The following is a 23,787-nucleotide window of genomic DNA, read 5'->3' on the forward strand; positions in this document are numbered from 1 at the left end:
TGAATAAGCCTAACGGTGGAAGTTGACCAGGCTCGCGTGAAGACAGAACATTCATCAGTAAAAATGACATTTTCAAAATCTCTATCAATATTCTCATGCGCCCAAGCGAGTCGCTCTGTCACAAGTTTTTCAGTCAACAGAGGCTTCTTCATAGTGTTGCGCCATTTCAGGTCATGAGTATGAAGAAGGGCTCGGATAGTTTCGTAGGATATATCTACACCTTTTGTCATTAATTTTGCTTGTCCTTGCCACAGTGTTAAGCAGGATTCCGCGAAAACAGATTCACTATTCTTTTTTATCTTTTTTTTCATTTTTAGGTGGATTCAGAAGAACACAGCTTCGTAGCGCGACGCGTACTTAGCACTCATGGCGTTTAACGTGATTCTCTTTCAAAAAAACAACAACAACTGAGCCTTTGTTGACAATGCATTGAGGACAAAGCTTCCCTCTATCGGCTCGGGACGAAATTAGAGCGAAATCTTTCATTAATCGTCGGTAAAGTCGACCACGCTCTTATTTGATAGACTGTATATATATACTCGTAGATAAAGTATCTAAGAAATCTTGACAACAACGAACACGCTTTCAGCAAAACACAAAAGCCCACAAAACAAAAGAGTCGCTTTTTAACCTCAAATGTTCAAGCTAAACAATACAACAATGATAAATTTGTTCCCCACTTTCTATTTTCTAGCTATTCTCGCAATTACCTGGCATGGTAGCTGTGGCTGCGGTGATCTCTTTGTTTTGCATCAATATCATGCCATAGTATCGCGTAGACAGCAAGAGCAACTACTTTTGTGCAACTAACTGCCTTCAGACCAACAAGTATGAAGAACCACATTGTGCTCGTAGACATTGCAAATACTGAATTTTAAATTCAAACAGCAAAGTGAAGAGCAAACATCATTTACTAGCTTTCGTACGGAAGTACACATGCATGTAAAGGGTGCTCCATTTCGAAATTTCCTGTTTATTTAAAGAAAAAAATCTAATTTAATGGTTAATCTTTGGCATTTATTTTTTGAAGATTACCTTTTTCTAATGTTGGGCGCGGCTACTGAGATGTAGTTCATCCGTTGAGTCCAATTTTGAATGACTCATTTGAGCATATTTGACTGATAACAAGCGAATTACATATCCCCACAAGAAAAAGTCTAACAGTGTGATATCAAATGATCTTTGTGGCCAATCGACTGATCCAAAACGTGTGGTGTTCTCTGAATAAATCCATTGATTGAAGCCATGTGTAGGAACGACCTTCAATTCCAGGCATCAAACAGACGTTTATCATGACGGTATTGGTCGCTATTGACGGTTACATTGTCATCTTTCCATGATGAAATGGCTAACAATACTGAACTAGAATAACGTCACAGCTTGACATGATTCACATATGATCTGTCAAAATAGGGATAAAAAGTACCTCTTCTTGAGTCACCCGTTATATTTAAATGCCCTTATGTGAACCTAATCTACATGTGTTTATATATGATGGCTTGTGTGTAGGTGGATATAACATAATTAAAAGATTTAATCCAATTAGCTAAAGAGATTCTAACACCTAGAGCAGTGGTTGGAGTTGTATATTTTCATCACATTTCGACAAGTATCGTCCTTTTTCCTGAAAACAATTCTAACTCGTAAATTAACTCAGTATTGGTTAAGGTTTAGGTTTTATTGGTTTCGTTTATGTAAGTTGCCTTTTATATTTTGGGATTAGGCAACCCTACTGCAATTTAGACACTCACATCGTTAGCGTAAGTTTGCGTTGTTTACAGTAATTTAAAATATTCGTCTGGGCCAAAAAATTTAATTAAATTGCAAACATTTTCGCGAGATTAATTTTAACAACTCTCGGCATGGATTAACTCAACAACAGTGCATCGATGGATTTAACTCAATTTTTGAGGATGAAACTCCATTGATTAGATTATCGATGGTATGGTGAATTCTATCGAGGTCGTAGATCACTTTCATGAAGGTTGTTTAAAATCAGTTGTAGTTCCGTATGCTATTCACGCTTTGCTAAAAACTATATTGCAAAATCATCATGTAACCTATAGTGAGATTGAGACATCTATAGGCATTAGTGGGACCAACTCACCAATATTGGGGGATATATTGCATGAACGTTTGACTATTGAAAATAATTTTTTCACCTTGGATTCCACACAACTTGTTAATCAATTCTTCTTCTTTATTGGCGTAGACATTGCTTACGCGATTATAGCCATAGCTCATGTCAATTAGTCGATAGAAATATTAAAAAATACGATAACGTCGTTCCGCGACACGTCTATGCATCATAAGAGTCAATGATTCGTAGATTTATGCATATGAGACCGAATATAAAAAGCAGTCGACTATATTCCTGTCCCAGATGAGTTCAATTATTGGTGTTTCCAGATGATCTGAATTCAATAAAACTGTTTGCGCACGATAGTCTTCCAGGCATATGGTTGTCCGTTTTTTGGAAAACTGGACATGTCGTAATCATACCCCTCGAAAAACGCAGAACAGTAAATTATGTATGGTACTCAACTAGTTATTTGCCAGTCTTCCAAGAAATCACGAAAGTCTACCGCTGCAGATGGATCACTTCTCATCACAACTATGTGAGCTCTCACTCATCGACTGAAACAATTACACTTTTCAGCACTCAAAACATTGATATGTTGAACTATCCGCAGTGTACTTCCGATGGTTGATGTGTTAAGAATTTTACTGTTGGAGTTAGATCAATCAGTTGGATATCAGCTACCAACAAGCACATTGAAGCTATTCCAAATATACTTAGATGCTTAAGCAAAACACTCAATGAGGAAGTGTTGAGGTAATTCTTTCTCATCTTCTTCCAGGCAGCTGATGCAACTGTCATCCCGTAAAATGTTCAATCTTACCGCATGTATACCGATCAAACAGTGTTCAGTTAGAACTCCTACAACCCCTGGAAGATGGACTTTGCTGAGAACGAAGAGCTCACTATACCTCTTTCGATTTATCCTGGCAAAAGGATCATGATACTGCACTGCTAGTAGTTGACCAACTCCCGTTGGCTAGCCAGAATCCTAATGCGATTAACTAATACTCTCTCTACTTTTCTTGACTCAGATGGGAGTCATTTAGTTATATATTTTATAGGGCCTCTGATATTTCCTACTGGGTGTTAAAAACTTCGTGGAAAATATAATAACTCGGTCTGTATATAATAAACACCCGTGACATAAACATTACTCTAGAGCACTTACGACTGCACCATCCGAGACTTGGTCTACTACACCACAAACACTTGCCCAAACAATACAATATTTATAGGAAATCAGTAGCACGAACTTAACACTTAGCATTTTATTGAGCCTGCCACCGGCAAACTGCAAATATTTGCACACTTAATACGAAATTATTTAATAATAAATGCTTTCAACACTCAAGTTGCATGCACACTTGCAACGAATTCAATTTCTCAACTGCCATCAACAACCTGCCACTGCATCAACTGATTTACGATTCTACATTATCATTGCAAGTGTCAACACAGCTGCCTACCACTTCTGCCGCCATATATCCTTATGCTTTGAGAGCACTGCAAAATGATACTTGAAAATTCGCTGGAAAGTCGAGGGTATATTAAAAATTTATTGTGTTCACACAAAAACATACATACGTACATTTGGTATATGTATATACAAAGTCGTAAAATAAGGCATTAGATCTTCTTAAGGTAGTGAATTTTTCTATTATTTTAAAGCGGCTTTGATCCTTAAATGACTTTGTCAGACATAGCTTACCAACTCCTTTACAACACTTTACTCGTGGACTCGTATAAATTGTCTTCGATTAAGTCGCGGATGGAGTTGTAAGCTTCTGGTCTTCCTAACGATTTACACCCACCGCATACACCGTTACAGTAAATAAAATAATATTTCAGCTGTTAGTTGAGTTAACAGCCATACCTCTAGTGCTGCGACCTTCTGTTCGCTTTGACTTGCGCTGCTGCTGATAATTTGTAGAAATTTGTACAAACCATAATGGCATGGTTTTGTTCGACAGGTTTTTTGTCGCTCAATTTTCAGAAATATACTATTTTGTGAAGCTGTTGACATTGGTTGTGACAAAGGTCAAAAAGTTTTCTAAGTTTCCGCAGGTTTTCCATCCTTTTTAATTTGGGCATATGAGGTCAGTTTGCACGGTGATTTCAATAAGTGAGTTCATATCTAAGTGAAGTGTTTCTTGTGCACCAGCAAGAGAGACTACTAAACTTGCATGATGGAAACTTGTTGACGCTTTGTGATTCAACACTAGATGACGTAGATTTTTGTCAGCAATTTTAATGTTTTCCCATGCTATTCCCACGTTTGAAGGGTAGTCCATAAAGTTTGAAAGGATTTAGGTCAGAAAGCACAGAGCAGAATAAGTAATTCCATTCCAAAAATTCAAAATTTTATTAAAGCTGAAGGTAAAGAATATAGCTTTACAACATTAATGTAATAATTTACCAAAAAAATCTGAATGTGTTAATTTTAAAATTTTACGAGAAAAATACAATTTGCAACTTGTGTTCGGAATATAGATGGGGGAACGTAATTTGACAAAATGATATAAATATACACACTACTACATATATATAAGTTGCGGTTCCAAAGTAAACAGGACTTAAAAAAAAAGAAGAAATGTTTTTTTCGGCAAAATCAAATTATTTTATTCCAAATAGTCTCCTTCTGCTTTAATACAGCTCTTTGCACGGTCAAAAAAGCATGCCGAACGAGGGTTGTATCGCCCTTCGAATGTTGGATTCTGAGCAATTTTTAGTCGTCAGTCAATTTGTGCGGAACAAACCGTGTACACACCTTTCGTAAGCCCAAATGTTCGGTCAAAATGCGACAAATCGATGTTTTGGAGATGTTCAATTCCATTTCTATGAATTTCAATGATGATTTCGGCTGATTTTTGATGAATTCACGCACAATGTCGATGGAATTTCCGATGATCACGGATTTTGGCTGGCCCATATGTTGATCGTTATTTATTTCTTCACGACCACTTTGAAAACGTTAAAATCACTCGTGCACTCTGCTACGGGATAGGCAATCATCGCCATAAACTTGTTTCATCAATTAAAACGTTTCGGTAGAAGTTTTACCAATTTGAAAACAAAATTTAATGTTGCCTCTTTGTTCGAAGATTATTTTTGCACCGACAACACAAACATACTGACACTTTAAACGCAATAACTTCACTTCCAATCAATAAAATGTCATGAAATTCTCACTAGACAATCGATAAAGATAGCAGATTATAACGCACCAGTCGACATATAGTTGGAGGCACCAGAGGGCACTATTTTCAAAATGTCCTTTTACTTTGGAACGCTCCTTGTATTGCAAAAAATAACTCTACTTTGATCACCCGTTAGTTATAGACACACACATACACCTTGAAAGCTTCTAAAAGCTTGTTGCTTTCTTGCAATAAATCGTTTGTATTTTTGTAGTCTATTATAGCTTTGAGGTTTATTCAGAGAGAAACATTTTTGTCACAAGAAATTTTAGTTTTTGCCTTAAAAGTTATCCGACGTAAACAAGAAAAGGGTTGCTCGGTTTGTTCAAAATTTAGCTGACTTCAAAGGGTTAATTATTTATTCAAAAACATCATAGAATGTAATTTGTTTTCTTATTTGATTGAAAATGTATTCAACGTTCGGAAAATCGGCAATCTTCTATAAACTTGGCAAATATTTCTTTAATACTACCTTAAGATGTGTTTTCTGAAAGCCATAAGTTAGTATTACGAATTGCGTTGCACATCTTGAGGGAGTAGTAGTTCTTATAGGCCTGCATAATAACGATTGTTTCATGATTTTATAGCTAATTATATAATATTTACTAATTCTTCTTCTTCTTTACTGGCGTAGACATCGCTTACGCGATTATAGCCGAGTCAACAACAGCGCGCCAGTCGTCAAAAGGGGGGTCTCTCATCCGAGGCTGTTGGTGGTTTTTCATTGGGGGTGTTTTTTACGTGGCGGGTCCGAAACCCAGCGCACAACCCTATGCAGAGGATGTTTCGCCTTCTCACATTAGCTCGCCTTAGAACGGATGTTCTTAAGCTACCCAGAGGATACTTGGTCAAAGACCGGAAATCTTAAGCTGCTTGAGCCATATGGAAAATAATCGTTATTGGCCACTCCCAAGTGAATGGCAATTAGAGAACTTTCCTCACTTGAGTGAACTTCTAAACCTGACTCCATCCTCCTCCATTACTAATTACAAAATGATTTTAGACCACTGCTGGAATTAGTACACATTATTTAAAAGTGGTAAAAGTTTTCATAAGAAATTATTCATAGCTAAGGACTCTCCCCAAAAGGCATTTAACTTCTAGTATTTGTTTTACAGACGCAAACAATTTTTTGTGCATATGCCATATATACAATCCATTAGTCTATATTAAATTTTGCTAACTGTACCAGAGGCAATTGAGAATTCGTAATAAATAAAGTAAACATATTAAAATTACAAACATTCAGAGAATTTCGGAATTTGAATAAATAACAAGAGCTTTGTGGAACATAAATTTACAATACCTAAAGGCTTGTCATATGTCTCTGATGATTTACATGCGTTAAAATTTGTAATATCAATTTTTTTAGTAATATGTACATATTTATTAATCTCACATCTCTAGAGAGCTGTCAAAATTGTTTACTAATACAATTTATAGATTATTCAAAAAGCATATGTGTAAATACTAAGAATCAACCGGATCAAAAACAATTCATCAACATTTTTTTCCTCATATTTCACCCGTATTTTATTAATATCAATTTAGAATTTTATACTATGTAATATTTTCATGAAATATTATATTTGAATTGAAGTGCAAGTTGACGAATACAAAAGGATTTTTTTTTGTTAGCACTGCGCATATAATCTCTTTATACACATCATTGAAGCGTTTTGTGAAACGTCTCTTAATTAAAATCGGTTTTTATGAATACATAAGTGTCAATCTTCCAATATAAAAGAGTATAATTGGCAATTATCGACCTTTTTAAGGTTAACTAAAACGAAATAAAGTCGGTAGGTAGGTGAGGGTGCCGCTACCAGGGGCTTAATTAGCGTTGGTGTGCTATTTTGATGCACTATAGTAGGACCTTATAGCCTTGCTATTCCTTTTCATTGCTGTGCTCGAACCATTTGGTGCTCTCAATGAAGCTACTTATATGCGTTAATCTTTTTGTGGACAAACGTTCCAAAAATTTGGTGCCTGATGGGTTCCAAGAATTTTGTGGTGGTTTTGTGATAAAGCTGGGTATTCATATTAAAATTTGAAAAATATTTCGCTATTATCTTCTTGCTTGCAACTGCGGCAACTACTGTTACAAGGCAATCACATTTTTAGCGCAAGCTTTCCAAAAAGGCGAGTGCCCCGTGATTGTAGCTGTAAGTTTGTATATGCTATTTCTGAACCTAGATGGCAGATCTTGTTCAAGATGCTTATAAAGCTCCTTGTGACCGTTCCCTATAAATAAAGTATTTCGAAAGAATTTGTAATGATATACATATGACAGGGGTTTGCCATTATCTTTTTAAATGATTTCAGACAAGTGATCGTGACTGCCTCCAATAAATGCCAGCTTGGAGGCCTAATTTTGATTTTTTCACTAATGGGGGCACATGTTAGCAATAACGCGCCGAATATTCTCTTCGAAGGCGTTCATCGTTTTGGTTGTAAATGTGTAAACAAGCAACTTTACATGACCCCACAATAAATAGTCCAAAGATCTAAAGTCCCACGATCTTGGAAGATACATACTGCTCACAACCCGAGTTATATTCATTCATATTAATTCATGCACGAATTGAATATTAAGGCCCCCAAACCAAGATCATTCCTCAAAATCTTCCATAAAGTGAATGGGCGCAGCTCCAACACTGTATGATGTCTCTGAGAATGTACATTGCGTATATTCTTCTGCGAAAACGTGTAGCGAAACTGATTGCTCGAACTATTAACTCTGCTGGGCGATTGTGGCGACGGCGATTTGCAAACGTTATTACGGTGTAAGTCTATTAAATTTTAAAAAGCAAACCAAACGGAATACAAATGAGGTAACAGCTGTCAAAAAACCAACTCCAACAAAACTATTGCCTCCGTCATAATTATTATCTTATTAACTTTTAGAATAGTTCTCATCTTAATTTCATTACGACATTTTATTTCATGTTCAATAAACTATGGTCAACATAATCGGACTACTGAGTGGGATCTTCATCACCCATCTTGAGACATAGTATACATTATGGAGTCTATTCGGCGCCGTTCGCAGCAACTCGGTTTGACGTATGGAATGACTTCTTGCATTTTACATCGAGATTTTATATTGAAAGCGTACAGAATAAACCTTGGATATTATGAATTGTAGCCACTCCACCTTCCCAAGCGACATCGCTTCGCTCTATGAGCTGTTAAAAAGTTCTAAGAAGAAGTTTTCGAGCCATATTTTGTTCAGCGCTGAGGTGCATTTCAGGTTAATGCCTATGTAAACAAGCAAAATTGCCGAAGAGCAGCCTGAAAAGATTCAAGAACTGCCATTTAATCCAGAAAAACAACGGTTTGGTATGGTTTTTGCGCCGGTGGAGTCATTGGTCTATCATCGGTGATATCACACTGTTAGACTTTTTCCTCTGAGGATATATAAATATAAAAAGAATGCTACGTACTTTATTTTGTCTAAATCGGCTGGACGGATCCCGAAATATGGAACTTCACCAAAAAGTGGGCGGAGCCACGCCCGTCACTAATTTCCATTTAATTTTGAATACAGCGGCGCTGTTGAAGTTGGATGATATGGCTTAAGTATTATTTTAAACATGTTAGGAGCGGAGCGAAGTCTCATTTTTAAAAACTTGGATGCTACAGGTACCTATCATTTTACTTCCTTCGATGCCTTAAACTAAGTTATAGTTTAGCGCATTAATTTGCTGTTTAGTTTAAACACTTTGTCAATTTTCGTTTAACGGTATTGGGTTGTCGTTCCATTATTCCCACCATTGCATATATAGGTTTTATGTGCTATAAACAACTATTTTACGCATAAATTTATTATGCTCTATTGCAACATGTTGCGATAGTATAAAAATGATGCTGCGAAAGGGGTTATTGTAGTACACTCGTGCAGCGCAACGCTTGTTTTTGCTATGCTTCTAGTTTATGGCAATAAATGGCGAGTATTTTCATGTGCAGTTAAATTTTCTGTGGACACCAAAGATTTTTTTTAGTTGAACACCATAAGTTGTCTTCGCTGATTTCAACTCGCATTTTTTGGCATTTTCACAAGCTTTATTTTGTTGATGCGACAACAAGCTTGTGCCAAAAGCGGTACTATTTAAATGCTGTTTTGTTTGTCTTCCAATTGCATTTCCTTCGGTCTAAACAGGATTATAGTAAGAATATACGCTTTAAAAATGACTGTCTCTAAACCGGTTTTGCACCCATAGCTTAATAAGCAAAGTTATCAGACTTAGCCGTAAAATAGTTTTCGCATATGCGCTATTTTATTTTTTTGGCCCATGTAACTCATCCCGTTCTAATGCATACGCAAATATATATATGCATAACAATATTTGCAGAGTCTATAAGTGATTTTAAATATGTATGTATGTATGCCAAACGCTGCCAGTACAACTTTTACGCCTGAAAAAATTCTTAACCTCTTCTTCTGACTCGTTCTCAAGACTTTTATGGCTGCAAACTGCAACATAAACGTATGAAGAACTTTTACTAGCTTTTAAAAGGTATATAAATATTCAAATATATGTATAAGTAGATATGGGTAGTTGCATGTGTATATGGTAATTTATTTTACTATAATATCTGAAGCAGAAATCCTTTCTTCTCCTCCTTTTTCCCAGCTATTTTGTACGCACACAGCTATTGTTTGTGGGGTTATGCGGTGTTCATAACTTTCTCGTTGCAAAACTGCAAAACATCTTCGACAACATGGCCAGGACTTAAATTTTTCTGCGGTATATAAGAAGAAAGTGTTGACAACTACACATACCATATGTGCAATGCATATAAATTTAGTAGTGTTTCTACTTTTTCCATTAACCTGCTGTTCCGCTGGGAAATAAGCGCTCAAGGAGCTGCTTTGTAGCTTTCACCAGTGACAATGATTTTAATATGCACAAACTGGCTGTCTGTACAAGTTCTGCATCATTTTACCTGCTGCCGGAAACAATTTTCTTGCTTCATGTACTGGTTAATATTGATCCCCTTAATAGGAAAGTCATTGTGAAGTAAAAGCACTCCAAGCAAACGTAGCTTTACTATGACTGACTGAGTTGCTGTCAAATGTTTTGCGCTAAAGTACATACTCAATAGAAATATTGAAATATTTAGTTTAAAAATTTAGTAAAAAAAATTTACCTAGATTATTACTTGATTTAACCCATTTTTAAAGCAAAACAAATGCTCCAACGAAGTAGTGATAGTGTAAAGATAGACACATCAAAATAGCTGTGGGCTGAACGTCCGCCTCTTTTTTTTAGTTTTTAGGCTACAGATTTCCTTTCTTACAGAGGGCTTTGAGTTTTAAATTGAATTATATAGCTTAAATTGAGGCTTATTTATATAACTTTATAGTATCTCAATTAAAGACTTTTTGTAGGTGGGGTATTCCATACCAAATCGACCACTTTTGAACCCGATCCCTTTAGATTTTGCTGAAACTTTTCCATTCTTTTCTACCCTTTGAAAAACATTTTTAAGAATTTTTTTCAAAATTGTTTGTCCTACTTCGAAAAAGTTATGAATTTTAAAAAAAAAATGGCTTTTTTGTTTTCAAATAGCCATAACTTTTGAAGAAATCGACTTTTGGGGAATTCGGAAATTGAATTTTTTCAAAATTTTTTTGTCCAAAACAGTTATGAATTTTTCCAAACAACGGCTTTTCTATTTTCAAATAACTTTTGTAGAAATTTACTTTTGGGGACCTTTTTTTAATTTTTGTTTTTGAATGAACTTTTCGAAAACATACACGAAAAAAATTTAACACGATTATATAAAAATCGGTGTTTTTTAAATAAAATCGTAATTTTTTGGAAGTTCGCCATGTTTTGTAAGTTCGCCTTTTTTTTCCTCAAAAAAAACTTCAAATAATTTGACAACTATCCCTGCTAATCCCGGAGTGGGTCGATTTTTTTATATATTTTTTTTATTTATTTAAAAAAAAAATTGTCAAATTTTCAAAAATGAAAAATTTTTTTCCCGTAAACTTTATTTCTATCATATAAAAAATTATCACGTTTCTATTGAATGACTGTCCCTGTGTCTGTGTGCCTGTCCGTATAAAGTCACTTACTAAAAATGTTCTTATTTTCATACAAATACCAAAATATTTATTAAATCATCGGTTCAGTACTGAAAGTTATGTACATTTTTATTTCCATATTTGTTTATTGGCTTCCAAAAATCGTTAGCGTCCAAGGGCATATGAGTCACTAATAATTTACTGTTTTTTCAATAGTTTATTTTTGTTGTTTTACTACTTTCGGTACTTTTCCATCATTCACGTTCTATAAATTTCCATTAATCAAACCCGAAATTTAAATTTTTTAGACTTCTCGTCATTTCTCCGACAACACATCTGTGTACATGCCAGGTAAAATTACAAAACTGTCAGTCAACTCCGCTGTAATAGCACCCCAAGGCGTATGAGTAATCTATGTTGTGAGTAAATACTGAGTGTTGCAAATTTTTGTACTAAAAGTATGGGAAAAAGAACTGAAAGAAAGAAAACGAATGTCTGTGATGCATATTCCTCTCTCGGGAGTCTTCATCCAGCGATTTTACACTATCTTATAACATACTACTATTTCTTACTTACCGACGACTCCACCACGATACCGCTGTAACGCACAATTGGTGAATTCGAGAGTTTGTTTTTGCCATATTCGGCACTTATAAATCATTTTTCACTCTTCGTCGTATTGCATTTTTTTTTTCATATTTGATTGTGCAGCACTGCTTTATATTTACCGATGCACGCTTCGCTGTGGGAACTCCACATTATTTGAGTTTGAACTACTTCTTTTAATTTCCCTTTTCTCTCAACTTCGCTATTGACTAATAATTTCATTCCTTTTTATTTTTGCATGATTTACCGTTGCTATCCGTTATCGCTTATTTGTCGATTTCCCTAGTTTCTATCCCTATTTACAAGCATATATTATAGTTTGAAAATGTTGTACACGCTGCATTGTTTGCTTCGCTTTGTTGAGAATGCAAACGAGTTTCCAATAAAGATTTATTGTGCGTCATAGTTGTGCTCATAAAAATGTATTTTTACTGTGTTCTTTCCGGATTGCTATTATTGACTAACTTCCATGCAAATTGCAAACGCACTGCCAAAAATGTAGCAGTCATGGTTTCGACCAGATGCAGCCATATGTATATTAGGATGATCCTTATTTTATTAATATTATTTTTGCAAATTGATTGCTTTTTGCAATAGCCCTCAAATTGTCAGTTTTTCCCAGAAACAAGGAACAAGGTATGAGTAACACGTATGTATATAATTTTAGCTTCGTATATATTTTAAAAGCTATGAAAATAAGGATCTTGTTTTCGTTAGATCCTTGTTTTTAGTACAAAAACGTTAGGGATAGTTAGCAAATAAAAATAATAAAATTTTTAAGTCACGCACACCCTAATATATACAAACACCGTTCATGTATCTACGAAAAATGTGATTACCTATTACGTGTCTATTTCGAACTCATAAAATTTGCTCACTTGCAAACAGTTTTATTTATATTTTAGCTTATTTACATGTTAGCTTCATAAGACTATTTTGAGTAAAAAGATTCATGGTTACAATTGATTGTAAATGAAGATTATACGACAGCCGTATGTTATAGTGGTCTGATCAGAACAGTTTCTTTGATGATAACACCATTGCCTTTGTCAATAAACCCAAGTTTCGGGAATACATTTTTTCAAATCACAAAAAAATTTTTGAAACAAGGACTTTATTTTGCTCAAACAATATGTATGGCAGCTATATGAGAAAGTGGTCGTTCCTGAACACGTCTTCTCAAATGAAAATATGTTCCTTACAAGCACTCGAGTCCGATTGTTCAGTTTCAGTTCCGTTCAGATATGTATATCTTATAGTGATCAGATATCGGTATTTCTGACAAAAACAGGAAGGTGTGCAAAATTTAAAATCGATATTTCAAAAAATGAGTGACTAATGAGCGTTTATACAGACAGACGGACCGGCAGAAGGGCATAGCTAAATCGACTCAGCTCATTATGCTTCGAATTCATCCTATCCTAGAATACATTAAAAACACTTGTATTAGTTTTATCTGGAAAAAAGTTAAAAATCCTTTTATTAAGTTCAATAAATAATTTTCTTGCTGAATTGTACTTACGACAGTTATATTGAAATTTCGAAACTTCGTAGCTTTGCGGAACCACAAATGCCGCAAAGACAAATCTCAGTAAATCTCAGTAAAAACGTAACAGAATTAGTGGGGTAGCTACGCTACTAACGCCAGAAACTTAATGAAAATATATATGTATATTATTGTTAGAAAAAAACTAAAATCCTTGAACATAGTATATGAAAAGTGGGGCAAAATCGGTTCAGATTTCATCTATTAACTATTATCATGCCGCGTACTCAAAGAATGTACTTATATAGGGTTTCATCACACACAATCACAATCATACAAGTATGGCGCGAAGGATGTTCAAAAATCCTAGTAATATTGTATCAAGTCAAGTCCATAGTCAAGTTCTCGCCCAATTGCATCCATTTGAGGCACAATGATATACTGTTATGAGTAAATATTAAATATTGTCTTCAATTTTCATTGTGGTAATAAAGTCACCTGGAAGTTCGAAAATCTTTATATTAGGTATATGGGGCTCAGGGAAGTATTGACCCGATTCAACCCATATTTTGCACACAGCAATACTATTGTCAATAAACCATTCTATCTGAATTCCAATTGCATATATTACACATTGGCCGATATTTTCGGTCAAAAGTCAACTACAACCTAGGAACTTGAACACTTTTAGTTGGATTTGGACAATTTTTAGTCATACGGAGTCATATACTAGAGGCATTATCAGTGCAAATTGTTATCTCGTTATATAAATGGCTACTTGATTTATGTAGTGGAAGATAAAGGAACCAGTGGAATTAAAAATTGTGGTTTATGGGGGGACTCCCTACATATGTGATTTCACCAAAAACCAATTTTTGTTGTTTTTTTTGGATAAATGGCAGCTGTTTATTATCTTTAGATTGTTATTCGTCCCAAATGTACCAATTTTGCCTGTTTACATACCCAATTTCTCTCGAAAACGTTGGATCAAGAGCCTATAGAACAAGGCAATGCCGCTTGGGAAAGTTGAGCGACTTCAGTTCTTGCGCAAGTAAGACTCACCACTGTCTTCTTGTACACTTTCCGCTACGGCTGCTAGATTTTCATCACTGCGTTCTGGACGTGGACTATTCGGTAATCCAATAATGAACGCTGCGTCTCAAGATGGGTGATGGTGTTCCAATAATACCCTCGGTATGCTGATTGTTTTGACCATAAATTAAGCGAAGTCCGCGAAACATTTTTGAGAACATAATTTTGTAATAAAGTTGAACGATTTGTAAACGTTGTTGAGGCGTAAGTTTTTGGTCTGCTTGGATCACCGTCATTAGATATTCCGGTGCATTACCACGCCCTTATGTTAAATATCATTTTCATGATACGATAACATACATATATGGGAGAATGTTGTATTCAGGGTCCACGGCGACTGTACTTCGTAGCGAGCGTACACCGACTGGATACGGTGAAGGGCGCTCTGTTTGCTTGTCTGAAAAGGCCGATGAAAGGGGCTCCAAGCAGCATGCACCTCGGCTCTCAAGGTTATTCCGGAAAATTCCTTCCGTGGCGCCTTCAATGATTGGAAATCGCACTGGCAGCACTGCAGGGACGCTGAAAAGCCTGTTTTGAAAGTTTCCTATGAATTGTGACGATTTGTTCAATAATTTTTGTTATTCGTCTCAGTCCTACTACTTTCCGGAGGAACCTTGTATGTTTGCTTTACACTTCTTCGATAAATTGTCTACCAAATGTACAAAGGTGTCGGCTAAGTAGCTCGGGTGATAGTATGAAATATTTTATGTATGTATGCGTATGGTATATATATTTTACCTAAAATTTTCTTAAAGGTAACGACGAAGAACTTATTGTTTATATTATGGTAACCTGATAATATTCCATTGTTTGTTCAGAGAGATATGTAGCAACTAAAACAGAACATTTCAACATTTTAGACTAAAAAAATATTAGCCTAAAATATTTCTACTAGATTTTTCAGATTAATCATGAGTGATTTAAGTAATTTTAGACAAATCTATTCGACACTTGTACTACCCTTCCCACGACAGTCAGTTCTATGTAACCGGAAGGGACCCGGGTTTTCTGTCGCTACAACCACAACAACAATACTTTTAGTAAATATTGCAGGCTATTTACTGTGGAGAAAGTAAATAAATTATGGTAGTTCTGGAGCTTGCTGGGAAAATAATAACAACTGGGCTTGGTAAATGTTATAAATTTTATTATAACCTTATTATTAGAATTTATTGAATTTTTAAATATTTTAACTTGCTTTTTTTCAGAATTTCTATTGTAAATGCTTGGCTGTGGTATAATTTTATCTATTAATTGCAAAAACACAAAAGTTTAAGCAAACAAAATCTGTTTTGCGTACAAATTTATAAAAAAGAGTAAAGATGAAACTCGTGATTGCAATCGTATTTAATTTGTATGTATGTACCACACACTAGTATGCCAATGGTTCAACCGTCAGCGGCAATGCAATGTCAATTAAAAACTGCATATGTGTTGATTGAGCGTAAACAATCATAGCGGACTTTTATTATTTTCTATTGCTTTGATATTGATGAGTGTTCAACATTGAAATGAAAAATACAATCTCATACACGCAATCAAAAGTATATATGTATGTACGAGTATGCTAACGCTGCATTTTGAGAAATTGTGTTCAGTGGACAATGGGGTGTACTACAGACAATGCATTTATTTATGCGGTTTGTGGTTATGCACCAATTTACTGGAATATTGATTGAGGCAATGTCTTTCCAAATTAGTTAAATGTAGAATGAAAAATTACTTTAATTCCTTATGACTTACCTAGAAATTTTCTAAATCGGAAAAGAAAAATTTTAATATTTTTAACGCATTATTTCCATTAGCTCGCCTTGTAATGAACGTGTTCTTAGGGTATAGTAAATGTGTCAACCTATCCGTTACCTCAATATATTGAGTAGTATCAATATTAATGTTCAGACATAAACGGAATAATATACCGCATGCTGTACGGTAAGATATACAAATCTTCCTATGAGTCTAAATAATTAGGTATCAAATGTTGCTGTTTCACCTTTATACTACCAATTTTTCAGCTTTTCAAGATCCACAAGCTTTATTAATAAATTAAAGTTTTTCAAATCATTGTTATGCTTCATACAACCATTAGGGAAACAAAAATATAAAATTTTGTAGCAGTTTGCTGCGAAAGAGTACTTATACAATGACTCATTGATCAACGTATCAATACGTACATAACACGACACTACAAAGAAATTTTCGTTCTTTGTCCTAAAGGTTATTTTATGGTTTCCTGATTAAATATGAACAAAAACGACAAGAAAATACCTTTTTTTCGTAAAAGGTTTTTTTTGTAAAAATTATAGTAATAATACTATATAATAATTATATATAATTATACTATCGTTAAAGCGGTTTCCTAAATAAAAAAGACAACTTCTTCATGGCATATACTTTTTTTTCGTTTAATTACGACCTAAAACCTGGAATTTTACTGCTTAAAAGTTATAGTCAAATTTTGTGTTGACCCGTGTAATCAATGGAAAAAAATCTCATAATTTTTTTGAGATTTTGATAAAGGTATATGCTGCCACAACTTCCTGTACTATATACTACTAAAGATAAAAAAGTGACGAAATATATAAAAGGGTTAGTTTTTTGTGTGCACTTGACAAGTCTTTCAAATACTTTTGTAAACAGTTTATTGTGATATGAGCATTAAACACCAGAATGTACCATAAAGTCTTATTAGGGTTGGTCCTACTTTGCGATATCATCATCAATATCATGCTTCAACTCGCCCATTGACAAACTATGACAAAAGTGACGACGAAATGCAGACATCAGGCGTCCAGTGAAGTGTAAGAGCATAAGTGCATCGCCGTCCAAATGGAAGACAAAGCGAAGAAAAATTTAAGAAGCTGACACCGAGTTGAATGGCGCTGAGTTACATTAAACGTGAGTGGGTGTGAAATTTGAAGAATTAAGGGTCATTATACCAAGTGTTAAGTAGCGAAGTAATAAAAAATAGTTTATGGCTATGAAAATAATGTTGATTTTGCAGCTGAGAGTTACAGAAATTTTTCTAATATAGTATATCAAGTTTGCTTGTGGGTTCGCTTGCTCAATAAAGCAGGATCACAGCAGCAGCAAAGCCTTGGCTGAAAACTTTAAAAACTTACATAACTTTAGTAAAGTTGGTTGCATTATTTATAGTGACGAAACGTCACTCATACGCCGTGGAGTACTTTAGAATGCACGAACTGCAAATGAGTTTTAAAATGTCACTTACGAGCACCTATTGTGGAATCATTCATTACATTATATTTTATTTCTGAGTCTTAAGCAAGAATTACAATATTTACCTCAGAAATACCAAGAAGCGCTTGCAATTGAAAGTGAAATGGTGACCACTTGAAAACGGTCTTAATACTTTTAACGTATGGACGGTACCACTATACGAGGGCTGCTATATATATTTCTGGCCTAATAATGAAAATAGGCATATTTATCAACGAAAATTTTTTTTTTCGTTGGATTTGGCTCGTCTTGGAAGACCCACACGGTCGATTGCTGTTTTGTTTCGGGCTCATACGCATAGATCCATGATTCGTCACCTGTGACGATCTTATAAACGTCTTTTGAAGCACCGCGATCGTATTTTTTCAGCATTTCTTTACACCAATCCACACGAGCCTTTTTTTGAGCGATTGTCAAATTGTGCGGGATCCAACGAGAACAAACCTTTTTTACGGCCAGGTGTTCATGCAATATCGAATGTATGCTGGTGGGAGAAATGCATGCTTCTATCTAAAGATATGTTACATGACGGTCTTGCATTATCAGTTCACGTACGGCATCGATGTTTTCTGGCACAACGGCTGTTTTTGGACGACCTTCACGGAATTCGTCTTTGAGCGAGCCTCGGCCACGATTGAATTAGTTGTACCAGTATTTCACAGTGCTTCACTGGCCATACAAAGATTTTAGTTCATCGATGCACTCTTGTCGTGATAATCCACGTCGAAAGTTGTGAAAAATGATCGCACGAAAATGTTCACGATTTAATTCCATGCCGAGATGAATTTTTAAATTCCCTGTAAATAAAACAATTCACGATTAAATGACAAAACGTTCTGAGTGATGTTATACTAAAAAATGTCAAACTTTCATTTCCATTGGCATTGGATTGCACCTGGAAATACTAAGTGTTGCCTAGTCCAGAAATATACATAACAGCCTATGTATCATTAAAGATACTCGTATAACGCCGATAGCAGATAACGAAATTTCGAAAAATTGCATCCAAAAACTTTTTGGCAGAATTCGATAATATTATTCAATAAAGTCACCCTCGAAGTGGATTATCATCTTGGATCGCTATACGAGTACAACTTCTTTTCGAGATAATTTCCTAACTACGATATATCATATGTCCTAAACTAAGACCTCAGTCTATAACATTACATCACTTCTTCTTCTTCTTTACTGGCGTAGACACCGCTTACGCGATTATAGCCGAGTCAACAACAGCGCGCCAGTCGTTTCTTCTCTTCGCTACGTGGCGCCAATTGGATATTCCAAGCGAAGCCAGGTCCTTCTCCACTTGGTCCTTCCAACGGAGTGGAGGTCTTCCTCTTCCTCTGCTTCCCCCGGCGGGTACAGCGTCGAATACTTTCAGAGCTGGAGTGTTTTCGTCCATTCGGACAACATGACCTAGCCAGCGTAGCCGCTGTCTTTTAATTCGCTGAACTATGTCAATGTCGCCGTATATCTCGTACAGCTCATCGTTCCATCGAATGCGATATTCGCCGTGGCCAACGCGCAAAGGACCATAAATCTTTCGCAGAACTTTTCTCTCGAAAACTCGCAACGTCGACTCATCCGCTGTTGACATCGTCCAAGCCTCTGCACCATATAGCAGGACGGGTATTATGAGTGACTTATAGAGTTTGGTCTTTGTTCGTTTAGAAAGGACTTTACTTCTAGTTAGTCCGTGGTAGCACCTGTTGGCAAGAGTTATTCTGCGTTGGATTTCAAAGCTGACATTGTTAGTGGTGTTGTTCCAAGATAGACGAAATTATCTACAACTTCAAAGTTATGACTGTCAACAGTGACGTGAGTGCCAAGTCGCGAGTGCGACGACTGTTTGTTTGATGACAGGAGATATTTCGTCTTGCCCTCGTTCACTGCCAGACCCATTTGCGTTGCTTCCTTGTTCAGTCTGGAGAAAGCAGAACTAACGGCGCGGGTGTTGAGACCGATGATATCAATATCATCGGCATACGCCAGCAGCTGTACACTCTTATAAAAGATTGTACCTGCTCGATTAAGTTCTGCAGCTCGAACTATTTTCTCCAGCAGCAGATTGAAGAAATCGCACGATAGGGAGTCGCCTTGTCTGAAACCTCGTTTGGTATCGAACGGCTCGGAGAGGTCCTTCCCGATCCTGACGGAGCTTTTGGTCCCGCTCAATGTCAGTTTACACAGCCATATTAGTTTTGCGGGGATACCAAATTCAGACATTGCGGCATAAAGGCAGCTCCTTTTCGTACTGTCGAAAGCAGCTTTAAAATCGACGAAGAGGTGATGTGTGTCGATTCTCCTTTCACGGGTCTTTTCCAAGATTTGGCGCATGGTGAATATCTGGTCGGTTGTTGATTTACCAGGTCTGAAGCCACACTGATAAGGTCCAATCAGCTTGTTGACGGTGGGCTTTAATCTTTCACACAATACGCTCGATAGAACCTTATACGCGATATTAAGGAGGCTAATCCCACGGTAGTTGGCGCAGATTGTGGGGTCTCCTTTTTTATGGATTGGGCATAGCACACTTAAATTCCAATCGTTGGGCATGCTTTCGTCCGACCATATTTTACAAAGAAGCTGATGCATGCTCCTTATCAGTTCTTCGCCGCCGTGTTTGAATAGCTCGGCTGGCAATCCATCCGCCCCCGCCGCTTTGTTGTTCTTCAGGCGGGTAATTGCTATTCGAACTTCTTCTTGGTCGGGCAATGGAACGTCTTTTCCATCGTCATCGATTGGGGAATCGGGGTTCGTCTTCTCCTGGCGTTGTGTGTTCACTGCCATTCAGCAGGCTGGAGAAGTGTTCCCTCCATAATTTAAGTATGCTCTGGGCATCGGTGACTAGATCACCTTGGGGGGTTCTACAGGAGTATGCTCCGGTCTTGAAACCTTCTGTAAGCCGCCGCATTTTTTCGTAGAATTTTCGAGCATTACCCCTGCCGGCCAGCTTGTCAAGCTGCTCGTACTCACGCATTTCGGCCTCTTTCTTCTTCTGTCTGCAAATGCGTCTCGCTTCCCTCTTCAACTCTCGGTATCTATCCCAGCCCGCACGTGTTGTGGTCGATCGTAACGTTGCGAGGTAGGCAGCCTGTTTTCTCTCCGCTGCGACACGGCACTCTTCGTCGTACCAGCTGTTCTTTTTCACTTTCCGAAAACCAATGGTTTCGGTTGCAGCTGTACGTAAGGAGTTTGAAATGCCGTCCCACAGTTCCCTTATACCGAGTTGTTGACGAGTGCTCTCAGAGAGCAGGAGTGCAAGCCGAGTAGAGAATCGTTCGGCTGTCTGTTGTGATTGCAGCTTCTCGACGTCGAACCTTCCTTGTGTTTGTTGGCGTGCGTTTTTTGCTGCACAGAGGCGGGTGCGAATCTTAGCTGCAACAAGATAGTGGTCCGAGTCGATGTTAGGACCTCGGAGCGCACGCACATCTAAAACACTGGAGACGTGTCTTCCGTCTATCACAACATGATCGATCTGGTTGGTAGTTTTTCGATCCGGAGACAGCCAGGTAGCTTGATGAATCTTCTTATGCTGGAATCTAGTACTACAGATAACCATATTTCGGGCCCCGGCGAAGTCGATCAGCCTCAACCCATTTGGGGATGTTTCCTCGTGGAGGCTGAATTTACCGACCGTAGTGCCAAAGATACCTTCTTTGCCCACCCTGGCGTTGAAGTCGCCAAGCACGATTTTGACATCGTGGCGGGGGCAGCTCTCATAAGCGAGCTCCAAGCGCTCATAAAAGTCATCTTTGGTCACATCGTCCTTCTCTTCCGTCGGGGCGTGGGCGCAAATCAGCGATATGTTGAAGAACCTCGCTTTGATGCGGATTGTGGCTAGACGTTCATTCACCGGAGTGAATGATAGTACTCGGCGACGGAGTCTCTCTCCCACCACGAATCCAACACCAAACTTGCGCTCCTTTATATGGCCACTGTAGTAAATGCCACAAGGACCTACTCGTCTTTGTCCTTGTCCCGTCCATCGCATTTCTTGGACGGCGGTGATGTCAGCCTTTATTTTCACGAGGACATCAACCAGCTGGGCAGCGGCACCTTCCCAATTAAGGGACCGGACATTCCAGGTGCATGCCCTCAATTCGTAGTCCTTATTTCGTTTTCCATGGTCGTCATCAAAAGGGGGGTCTCTCATCCGAGGCTGGTTGTTGCTATTCGCTGGGGTTGTTTTTTTACGTGGCGGGTCCCAAACCCAGCGCACAACCCTTTGTAGGGGATATTTCGCCTTCTCACGTTAGCTCGCCTTCAAACGGATGTTCTTAGGCTACCCAGAGGATACTTGGTCAAAGACCGGAAGTCGTGAGCTGCTTGAGTCATATGTAAAAGAATCGTTTCTGGCCACTCCCAAGTGAATGGCGATCAGAGAACTTTCCTCACTTGCGTGAACTTCTACATATGACTCCATCCTCCCACTACATCACTTTCTTAACTTTATTTTGCATGTGGCATAACCTTTCGTAGGAGCCACTCTGCTTGTACTTTCATGTTCATTAAAATACTAATTGTGGATTCATATACAACTTTCCTCGCTTTGCTTGATAATTCATGCATTAACAGTGAAGTGAAATAAGCAAAATGTATGTAATAAAACCTATTTTGCAGAATAAACATATGTAGCTTAAGTCCACAATTGAATGATTTAGAAATCGAGAGTGGTGTGTAATATCGAGAAGCAGCAATCACCATGTTCGATATTATTGAATACCTATATATACTCAAGACAAGAGACAGTAACGTTGAGTAATATTTTGTTCGTCTATTCTCTTATCTGAGCAACTCGTTTGACTCTAAGGTCATTATTAGGCTATAACGTCTTTATGACTTTCACTTGATACTCTTTTTGCGGCACTTAGTTTTTAGCAGAGTAATAATAAGAATATGAAATATTTCCGGTATGCAAGAGAATATATTTGTGTGGAACTCAATATGTGGAAGTTAATAATAAAGTGTAAGAGTATAACCAACGATGATTTTATTTTCACACAACCACTTATATCAGGAACTCATTTATGTTAAAATAGTTTACCGGTAATTCTTATGTGGAACTTTGTTGATTTCGAATTCATTCGAAAATAAAATGTTCGAAAGTTCGAAATTTATGTATCGTAAATGGAGAGCGCGCACAAGCATATTGCAATAACTTAACGAAATGTTAAATGATTTAGTACTTAGCAGATATTTATGTTATCGAACACGGATGCGTATGAGCAACATGTGATTATTCTTGCTTAGGTACTTTTAAGAGCAAGCAGCAATACAATTTTGTATGGCGTTCCCTGGTTTGGAACTCGCTTTTAATACGTTGCTCTCCAGGACTTTCGCATGCTGCTTTGGCGGTTTCCTTATTTATATGTATTATTTTACTCATTTATGTATATTTTCAACTTCTGTACTGTTTTCGTAAATGTGACGCATTGTTTTTTTTTTATTGAGCCTGCCTCTGTTATTATTAAAAGTAATGTTAAAATCCGGACAGGATTTTTTTATTTAATAACATTTCCCTGTCTGTGATATCGCTATTAACATTACCGGCAGAGAACGTATGTATATTTTCTCTGACCTTACTAAAAAATATTGGGATATTTTTCTAGTATTTCCCGAATTTAAGAATTCCGTCACAGTTCTGAACCTGAGCTGCTTAACATTCTGTTACAGAAATGGAATTTGGTTATGTTATGACATTAAGCCAGAAATATTGTGATGTAATGTTAATTTGTGGAGCAGTTCATCCTCTATGTTTTACAGTGACGAATTTTTTTAAAGCAAAAGAACTCTCGAAATCAATGATAATTGACATATTTATTATGACTTGATCTATTAGGCTGTAAGATGCGTGCATATAGCTTTTTAGTTATAAATAATCATGATTTCCCTTGTGATCACATACAGATGGAAATGGCTTTCAGCATGACTTTATATAGTTTTATATTAACATATGAAAAACAATATCTGCATTTTTACTTTCCACACTTTTCTTGATTTAACAGGTCAATAGTTGACGTATGGCATACTGTATATTCGCCAA

Source organism: Bactrocera dorsalis, chromosome 5 (genome assembly GCF_023373825.1).
Source record: "Bactrocera dorsalis isolate Fly_Bdor chromosome 5, ASM2337382v1, whole genome shotgun sequence".
NCBI classification, from domain to species: domain Eukaryota; kingdom Metazoa; phylum Arthropoda; class Insecta; order Diptera; family Tephritidae; genus Bactrocera; species Bactrocera dorsalis.